Here is a 10,457-nt window from a genome sequence, read left to right as displayed (position 1 = left end):
TGTCGTTACCACCAGCTAAAAAGCATTTACTGAGCACCTGCTGCATGCAGAAGGTGCTGTGATAGGGAATATAGTTATGACAAGAGAGATGATAAGTTATTTATCTCCCAAATTTATTGTTAGGTAAGAAATGTGAGGAGCAGAACACTGGGTATGGTAAATTTCTATTTGCATAGAAAAGGTATTATACAAGGAAACATGCTCTCACCTGGCCAACAGACAGGTGGCTGTTTCTTGAGAGGCCTCACAGGATAGTATTATTGGTGAAACAACCACAGCTCAGGGGCTGGCCTTCATTAAAGATAAAAAAATAGATGTATATATATTTTTATATGGCTTGATATCTTCGGGAGAATACACAAGAACCTGACCACTCTGGTTACCTTTGGGTGGCTGGGATGAAAAGAAAACTTACTTTTCATTGTATTCTTTTGTACCTTTTGAATTTTGTACCACATACCTATATGAAAACATAATAATGTGTAATTAAAAGAAATGATGAGATTTAAAAATAGAGCATTGTTAAAAGCCACATAATCTGTAAAGGAGAGTATGTAATGTAGATATTTTTGTCTCTAAAAAATGTTGTGGGCCGGGCGCGGTGGCTCATGCCTGTAATCCCAGTACTTTGGGAGGCCGAGGTGGGCGGATCACGAGGTCAGGAGTTTGAGAACAGCCTGTCCAACATGGTGAAACCCCGTCTTTACTAAAAATACAAAAATTAGCCGGGCATGGTGGCGAGTGCCTGTAGTTCCAGCTACTCGGGAGGCTGAGGCAGGAGAATTGCTTGAACCCAGCGGGACAGAGGTTGCAGTGAGGTAAGATCGCACCACTGCGCTCCAGCTCTGGGTGACAGAGCAAGACTCCGTCTCAGAAAGAAAAAAAAATATTGTGGTTTTTGTCTTTTAGTAACTTTACTGGAGTGATTAACCAAAGCAAAACATGTAGGTATTTGCTTCCTCTCTGTCTGGGCCTCTGCCTTGGCCACTTGGGCTTCCTAACAGCATGGCAGCTGGGTTCCAAGAGTAAGTGTTCCAAGAGGCCTGGAAAGGAAGCTGCAGGGCTTCCCGTGATCTAGTTTCAGAAGACCTACGCGGTCGTGCACACCACATTTTATTAGTCAAGTAAGTCACTAAGGCCAGCCCAGATTTAAGAGAAGGCAAATTAGGTGCACCTTTCAGTATTAAAAGTTCCAAAGAGTTTGTGTCCATCCCTAATCCACCACACACAGAAGCAAAATCAAGCATGCAAACAAACAAAACAGAGGACTAACACAGTGTTGCCAGGTTTTATTTTGACAAATAGAAATATTAAAAAGCAACACCAAAAAATGTTGTCATCCACTACCATATTGTCACATCTGTTTCTTAAAAGTAAGTACTTTTCTTCTACCAAAAAAAGTAGAAAGGACATAGTTCCAGAACAAACGGCAGTTCTTTAAATAGAACAAATTTAGCTTAATGAAAAACTTGCTATGCTGTACTTATTTTTCTCATTTCAGACCAGGTAGAAAACTAGGTCATGGAGAAATTGTCCATTGGCAAACCACCAGGTGCAAGGCATGAGCACCTCTGCAGTGCCGAGCAGCAGTCTTGCATCCAGGCTCTCCATGAAACCTGTGTTCTGTTGGCTTCCAGGATTTACCTCCCTACTCAGCTCCCAGTTCCCAGGGAGGTGCCAGTGGGCTCGTAGGCAGAAAGATCTGCCTGCTATCTAGGGTTTCCATGGCACCACACTGATGGGGATTTTCTTCTGGCATCATCAGGCTTTCTGGCCCAGGGTGGGCTTCTTACACTGTGGCTTCTGCTCTGTGGGCTGGGCTATTTTGGCTCTGCAGGTCTGGACAAGAATTAGTGATACCATGGGCCTGACACAATGGGAAGCCTGCCCAAGATCACCACCATCACACCCTCTGAGCATTATCAGAATCACTGGGGGAAGATTTTCAGCACCAGCCTCCACATTCCTTGAATTCCTGGCACCTCTTCAGTATGGAGCCTAACAGGTCCCACAGTGGGAATGTCATACTAGATCAACAAGCAACCTTTACTTGGTCCTCTGGCACCAAGTGTCCGGAGACCTCTAAGCCAAGCCAATACTGTATTTCTATGCATCGCCCAGCATAGCTGACTGAAGTTTTACCGGTGGAAGGGAATTGCCTGCTGACAGTCAGCTACTCAGATGGCTGAGGATTAATTTTCTAAGTGTGTCTGACCTAGAAACATGTCAGAGGTAGGGAGCAGGAGTGGGTCCAAGCCGGGGAGACTCATACCCTCTGGGTCACATCCTCTCTGCAAAGCCTCAGCATCTTGGGGAAGCAGAGTCCTACTCCACTTTCCCTAAATATTTCCAAAATTCTTTTAAAATTCATTTATTTATTTATTTATTTATTTATTTTGAGATGGAGTCTGGCTCCATCACCGAGGATAGAGTGCAGTGGCACAATCTTGGCTCACTGCAACCTCCGCCTTCTGGGTTCAAATGATTCTCCTGCCTCAGCCTCCCGGGTAGCTGGGATTACAGGCATGTACCACAACACTCAGATAATTTCTGTATTTTTAGCAGAGATGGAGTTTCACCACGTTGGCCAGGCTGGTCTCAAACTCTTGATCTCAAGAGATCCACCCACCTTGGCCTCCCAAAGTGCTGGGATTATGGGTGTGAGCCACTGTGCCCAGCCCATTTCTTAAATTCTTGATGCAGAGGGAGGAACTAGTGTCTACTGCTCACCCTACAACTTTTGGGTAAATAGTTGTCTCTTAGAGAAATGACCTCAAAATGGACTTTTGTTTATTAAAGGTATAATTGGATAAAAGGGCCAACTAGAAACAAGAGTTATGCATCGAGAAACCAGAGTCATGTATCTATTCGCTCCAGGTGTGAGAGCATATCTCTTGGGTGTTTCCCCAACAGCCCTGATATCAGACATCAGGAAGCAGGACAGGGCCACCTTCCCCATCTAGTGATGCATCTAAGAAGCAGGTTGGCCCAAGCATGGGCAGGCATAAAGCCCTAGATTTGCAGTGAGCACAAAGAGTCAATTCAACAGCCCACAGAGCTCATCCTCTTTAACAGTCCTAATTAGAAACATCATACATAAGGAGAGGAAACAATTTACACAGACTCCAGCATGAGCTCATGGCAATAGCTTGTTTGTTTTCCAGCTCCAGCCCTGAGGCTATAGACACACACCTCTGAAAAAATAATGCATAGGTATTTCCAAGACTGATATTTTCGAATACTCCAGAAAAACGTGGCAGTTAACGATGTGCTGTAGCAAAACCGTCTGCATCATGACTCCGTCTCTCCTTCCCCTTTTACCGCCCCTGTTGTCTGTCTTGGTGTTAGGATTTTGTTAGTAGCTTAATATTTCAAAAAATAATTTACAACATGTTCCTTCTTTTCTGTTCTCACATAAACTTGAGATTTAAACATTTTTGCATCTGCTTTTTATTCCTTTCCACTGGGCAGCCCCTAGTGATGTTTCCTGTGCTTAACGGAGCAGAAATTAGCATGCATTTCTGTTTACCAGGGACGCTGCGCCTGGTGGAACAGTCTCGCTGGCGTGTTACTGAGCATTTACATTCATACTACTTAACTGTTGCTAGGGGAGCCAGATAGAAAAAGACAAAGGGCATAAATCACAGCGTCTCGCTGATATTTTACCGTCAACACTCTTTCTCTTCTCTCATTTGGAGCAGGAGTTTTTCTCTCTCTCTATAGTCTTTTGGTCTGGAATTCTTAATCCTGGTTTCATGAGATTCCTGGAAGATGTCAACTGACCTTCCTTATAACCCACACCTTGCTTATAACCCCCATATGTCTCCTCCTTTTTTCTGCCCTCCTGCTCTGGTTTCCCTGTGTGCTTACAACAGCTGGTGGGTAAGTTGTGGTCTGTGGTTCCACATTGTCTGGGTTTGAATCCCCACTGTAGTTGTGTGATCTTGGGTTAGTTCCTTAGCTTCTCTGAGTGGGCTTCTTCCTCTGTAAGATGGGGCATATGCTTTTCCCAGCCTCATGAGATTGTTACGAGCATTAAATGAGGCTCTGCATGTGAAGAGTCTAGTACACAGTACGGATTCAATAAACTACCTTTATTCTTGTCATCAGTAGTCTCATGGCTATATTCAAGCTTGTCCAACCCATGGCCCACGGGCCACATGTGGCCCAAGATGGCTCTGAATGCAGCCCAACACAAATTTGTAAACTTTCTTAAAGCATTGAGATATTTTTGGAATTTTCTTTTTTAGCTCATCAGCTCTCGTTAATGTTAGTGTATTTTATGTGTGGTGCAAGACAATTCTTCTTCTTCCAGTGTGATCCAGGGAAGCCAAAAGATTGGATACCCCGTGAGATCTTCTAGGCGACTGGTCCCCAGTGAAATTGTGATCACGGAGGATAGCAGAGTCCCCGTAGTACACAAAGGATATGTTCCACAAAATCCATATGATCAGCACCATTTTGGGGAGGCCCTACGCTGTGCCAAATGTCATGAATCAGTGAGGGTTTAGGAAGCACATCGACCTCCCAGTGTTTGGGAGTTGCTGTTTTAAGAAGGCCCCGTTTACCATTCTACTGCCCACGTGAAGAGTGAAGACTAATCCATGGACAGGATGCCTCTCCAGTCTAGCTGTGCCCCGCTCCCTCTTTCTCATCTAAATAGAACCCTTTTCCTGTGGATTGAGATGAAAAGACCTTGAATGCACCACCTCGTGCTGCTGGGTCAGTCTGGACAATATTAAGTCACATCCATTAAGTTTTCCTTAAAGAAAATGTTTGAAATATTTCTTCCTTCAGTTCGATACTAAGTGTATTTTGCCACAAGACACTTCCTGATGACCCAATTTCAGGTCCCCATTCTTTTATCTATGTGAGAATTCTCCACTTTCAGACTCTGCTTAATTTAACTGTCTCTGAAAATGTGCAAGTTCATAAAAGAAGGTAAAATAATTACCACAGTACATACAAAGAGGTGAACATTTCTTTTTTATGTACAAATTGTGTGTTACCCCAGGTGGACTTTCCTGGGCCCGCCTCCTCCTGTCCCCGGAGCCTGGCCCAGCTCTGGCCCCCAGTGAACTGCAGAGGTAGAGGGGTAAAGAAGAGCAGTTGAGTGGCTCAGATTGCTGCCTGAACTCTGGACCGAGGAGCAATCACGAGTAACCCCAAAAACTGCCCATTGGTTTGCACACTCATAGCATGAAAACAAGTTCCGTTCTTTTGTGCTGTCCTGGAACATCAGCCAGCTCTTAAGTCACGTTGCCCGGATTCATGTGCTCCTGCAATGAAAGGCCCTATTGTCAACAAGCCTGGTCAACAAGGCAAAGCAAAGTTTGCCCCGTGCATCAAAACCTGGAACATCCTGACTTGTTACGTGCTGAGAAATGTGTGCTTAGTATTGTATTAAAGTAAATGGGGAGGGGCAGTGTCTTTAAAAATACCCAAAGCAAAGAAAAATAGATACTATCTGCTCAATGTCCCAGAGTAGAGGTTTTTAAAATGACCCGAGAAATAGGTTTATTGCTTTCATTGCTTCCTTCCTTCTTCTTCCTCCTTCTCTGACATTTGGCCCTCCTCTCTAAAAACTTCCCCTCATAGTGACCCCAGGCTCCTGTCGGGAAGTCTCACCCACTGTGTGGGTGAACAAGCAAAGCGACTGTTAAAAGTGTTCAGATAACATGGACAAAAAACACATGGAAAAGCTGACATCGAGTTCCATTGGGTTTGGAGTGGTTCTTGTGGGCAAAGGATGCAGTGAGCTGAACATACACTAAAAATACAAACCCTTAAGAGCTGACTGGGTAAGACTTAAGCCCAGTATCTTTCAGAGATGAGTGTCTAGGTGCAACATCCAGATCTTAGCATGCCTGAGTGTACCAGTGAACCTGCCCAGGTTTTAGTTTCCTTTTCTATAAAATGATAGCTTGGTTCTGATGATCTTCAGGCTCCCTTGGGAGGACCTCGAGGCTTCAGCTCAAACCCTAGCTCTGCTATATACCTCTTCTTGGTGCTGAGATTCCATAATATCCTTCAATTATTGTGGAACTGACTTAGTAGAAGGCATCAGAGGGAATGGAAGCCGCTACATTATCAATGCCGACATTGAGGCAAGAGGCCAACATTATTGCACAAAACATGGCAGATGTTGGAATGAAGAAGACAGTGAGACGCAGGCAGCAACAGAGCCTCCTTAATCTCTGACCCAGAAGAGTCTTGACTTGAAGTTCCCCAAGCCCCTTCTTTTCTCCCAGGCGCTCACTGCTTTCAAAGCGACTTCAATCTCAAGTTGGGAGATGTGGCCCAGTTCAGGGTCTGCCGCAGACTCAGGCACCGTCCCTTCTTCTATCTCAGTTTCTTCACTGGCAAATGGAAGGTATGCAATTAGATGATTTTTAAAGCCAAGCTCAGAGCTAACATCCACAATTCCAGGAATTCCAGGAAATGCACACTAAAACTAAGGTTCTGAAACAAGTAAAAAAACAGACCAAATATACGAACCAACGATTTTCAGACATTGGAGCACAGGTGGCACAGGACAATGATTCCCGAATGGAAACAAGTGAGGTGAGTCCTATGACTGCCCCAGCTTGCTGCCTGGAGAGACTTTCCAGGCCATGGAACAGGGACGCGGAGTACAGGTGGAGCACAGCCATATCCCTGTGTAGAGGGATGGGGCTGGGGTCCCAGGTACACTCGTGCACCTAGAACTCACAGGAGAGAATACTAGAGAGAAGAAAGCTGCACACGGAGAGAACTCTGGAGCTCTGCAGAGTGTCATCTTTGGGTCTTCAGTGAAGTATTGATCAGCACGTGCAGGTGAGGAAAAGAAATGAGGCCAGAAAAAGAATCACCCAAAAAGATTAGAGGGAACCATTCCTAGAGCTCCCACCAGCCAGAGAATAGCCCCTGTGGCCATCAGCCACAGTTGAAAACCTTCTAATTCATGAGGCACTGAGTAGAACACTCTGAGTATTGTCTCAGCAATGCAACCCAATTCAGCTTACTCTAAAGGCTCCTGTGGCCCCTCCTAACAAGGCTTAAAAGCAAGTCTTGGCTGGCATAGTGGTGCGTGCCTGTAGTCCCAGCTACCTGGGAGGGTGAGGGCTGAGGCAGGATGATTGTTCAAGCCAGGAGTTCAAGACCAGCCTGGGCAACATAGTGAGACTCTGTATTTTTTTTTTTTTTTTTTTAAAGGCCAGGTGCGGTGTCTCAACCCTGTAATCCCAGCACTTTGGGAGGCTGAGGTGGGTGGATCATCTGAGGTCGGGGGTTCGAGACAAGCCTGACCAACATGGAGAAACCCCATCTCTACTAAAGACACAAAATTAGCCAGGTGTGGTGGGTGGCACAGGCCAGTAATCCCAGCTACTCGCAAGGCTGAGGCAGGAGAATCGCTTGAACCTATGAGGCAGAGATTGCAGTGAATGGAGATCATGCATTGCTCTCCAGCCTGGGCAACGAGAGGGAAACTCCGTCTAAAAAACAAAACAAACAAACAAAAAACAAGTCATGAAAGGATCAAACTGTTTTCAAGTAAATTAACTGTGTCCTAGAACAACACTCAAAAGTTTTTTTGTGTGTTTGTTTTTTTTTTAAAGAATATCCAGGCCAGGCATGGTGGCTCACACCTATAATCCCAGCACTTTGGGAGACTGAGGAAGGTGGATCACTTGAGGTTAGGATTTTGAGACCAGTCTGGCCTCAAACTTGGTGAAACTCTGTGTCTTCTAAAAATACAAAAGTTAGCCAGGTGTGGTGGCGGGGGGTGCCTGTAGTCCCAGTTACTCAGAAGGCTGAGGCAGGAGAATTGTTTGAACCTGGGAGGAGGAAGTTATACTGAGCTGAGATTGCGCCACTGAACTCCAGCCTGGGCGACAAAGCAAGACTCCATCTCAAAAAAAAATAAAAATAAAAAGAATATCTAGCACTCAGCAAGGTAAAATTCAAGCAAGAGAAACATGAAGGAAATTATAACAAGGCACATCATAATCAAATTGCTCAATACCAGTGATAAAGAGAAAATCTTAAAATTAACCACAGGAAAAAAATTATGTTAGAAACAGGAGAACAAAGATAAGCATGGCAGCAGAGTTCATGTCAGAAGCAAAGCAAGTGAGAAGAAAGAGGAACGATAATCTTTAAAGTAATCAGAGAAAAATATTGTCAACCTAGAATTCCAGGTTTTTGGGTTTTTTTTGGTCTTTCACATGAAATGGCCACTAATTTCTTTTTTTTTTTTTTTTTTTGAGATGGAGCCTTGCTCTGTCGCCCAGGCTGGAGTGCAGTGGCGCAATCTCGGCTCACTGCAAGCTCCAACTCCCGGGTTCACACCATTCTCCTGCCTCAGCCTCTCTGAGTAGCTGGGACTACAGGCGCCCGCCACCACGCCCGGCTAATTTTTTGTATTTTTAGTAGAGACGGGGTTTCACCGTGGTCTCGATCTCCTGACCTCGTGATCCGCCCGCCTTGGCCTCCCAAAGTGCTGGGATTACAAGCGTGAGCCACCGCACCCGGCCAGTGGCCACTAATTCTATACCCAGCAAAAACGTCTTTCAAAAACAAATGCAAAAGACTTTTTCAAACATACAAAAGCTAAAAAAAAAAATCCTCTGAGGACCTATACTATAAGAAATGTTAAGAGATGTCCTTAAAGCAGAAGGACAATAATACCAGATAAAATTCTGGCTCTACAAAAAGAATGAAGAGTTCTGGAAGTGGAACTTCAACTACTCTAAACATGCAACAAGCTATGAATGGGGAATCTTTCTGTGGAGGCTTCCAGGACCCAAGAGTGAGGACAGAGAAGTACTCTTTGCCTGAGCTGACACTCACTGAGCTGAGAACCAAGGATTCCTAAGAGATGACATATGTGGCTGTGTTACCGCCAACTGCACCTTCTACTCAGTAAGACTGGGAAGGAGGGAGAGAGAGAAATAAGTCTAAGGGTCACTGGAGCACAGGACGTGTGAGGAGAGGGGACTTCCTGCCCATCCTGTGGTTATGGGTAATGGGGGGGCTGTGCTTTCTCCCTAGTAAGGTTCTAATAAAACGATTCCACAAATATTGGGATGTAATGTAGCTCCCCCATTGGACATTTGATTAGGAAAAGGATTTGCTGGCTTATTCATACATCATTAGGGATAGAGGAGGGTCTTGGAGAAAGAAGAAAGGGCAGAAAGAAGAGCTGCAGGGGCAGTCTGAACTCACCCAGTTGGTTGGGGCCAGAAAACGCATTTCCTGCAGTTCAAGCGGATGCTACTTAGCAGGCAGCTGGATTTGTTCCATCCCTACCCCAACAGCGTTCTCTCTCTTATCTACCGGGAGCTTGAGCTCAAAGAGTCCGTAGAATACATATTCAGTCATGGGAGTTGAGGGGCATGGAGGTGGTTGAGCCTGGATTTACCATATCCGTGCCCTGCAAGTCTCTCTAAAAGAACCCAGATGTGTCTTCCAGAGAAAGCTAGCACGTTGATGCCTGCCTCACAGCCAGTCCCAGTGGGCCACCACTAGAGAGAAGGCTACCGCTGCCCTGTTAGTTTACGACCCTCTGCCCTTTCTCTGTCCTACCTCTCAGCCCAGCGCACTAGAGGAACTAGTTCCCAAAGCGGAAAGCGAGAGTGGAGTGTCCCGGAAATAGACCTCCCTCCTTCAGGGTCCGGGTCGAAGCTTGCACTGGATTCGGGGAGGGCAGTGGCGCTGGGAGATGAGGTGAGAATAGAATCAAGTTTGGAATTGATGTTTTAAAGTGGACTGAGGGTTAATACCTGAAAACAATGGTAAAATTTTGGACCCGCCCAAGATGTAATTAAGAGATCTGCTACCCATTGGAGAAGGTTGAGCACATTTGAAAGGTTTCAGAAAATGAAAAAGCCTTTTCTGTCTTTAAGAAAACAAACAAACAAAAAAACAAAACAAAAGAACAAAAAAACCTGTCTGCCCCCAACAGGTACAATTACATTTGTAAAGATGGTTCCCAGCAGATGGTGATGTGCTAATGAGTCCCAGGAGGGGCTCAGGAGAAAACTCCCCTTCGCCACCTTGCCCCTGGTGACTCCCAGCACACCTGGTCCAGCCTTTCCTCTGCAGCTGTTCTTTAGTGCATGGCCTGTCTGCCTGGAAGGAAAACTGGAGAGGGTGACCTGATCCAGGGAGCAAAGGCTTCATGTGCCCTGTGGCCTTTTTCAGCAGGGTTAGTGGGGTGGGACTCTGGGCCCACTCTCAGGTTTGGGGCCATAACTAGGTCCTGGCAGCTGCAGTCCAGGCTGGCCCCACAGGAGGCCACAGGCGCTGGCTCCACCTGAGGAGAAGGTGGCATGTGGGTACCCCACCTGGCTCTCCCGGGAAGGGCCCTTGGCAACATCCGCAGCAGCTGGACTCCACCCCAGTTGCAGTCTTGACATTTGGTTATTTTCTATTCTTTTTACTCTGCAAATAATATATGTTCTTTATACAATCAG

This window comes from Symphalangus syndactylus, chromosome 2, assembly GCF_028878055.3.
Source record: "Symphalangus syndactylus isolate Jambi chromosome 2, NHGRI_mSymSyn1-v2.1_pri, whole genome shotgun sequence".
Classification (NCBI taxonomy): Eukaryota; Metazoa; Chordata; class Mammalia; order Primates; family Hylobatidae; genus Symphalangus; species Symphalangus syndactylus.
This window is presented reverse-complemented; position numbering follows the sequence as displayed.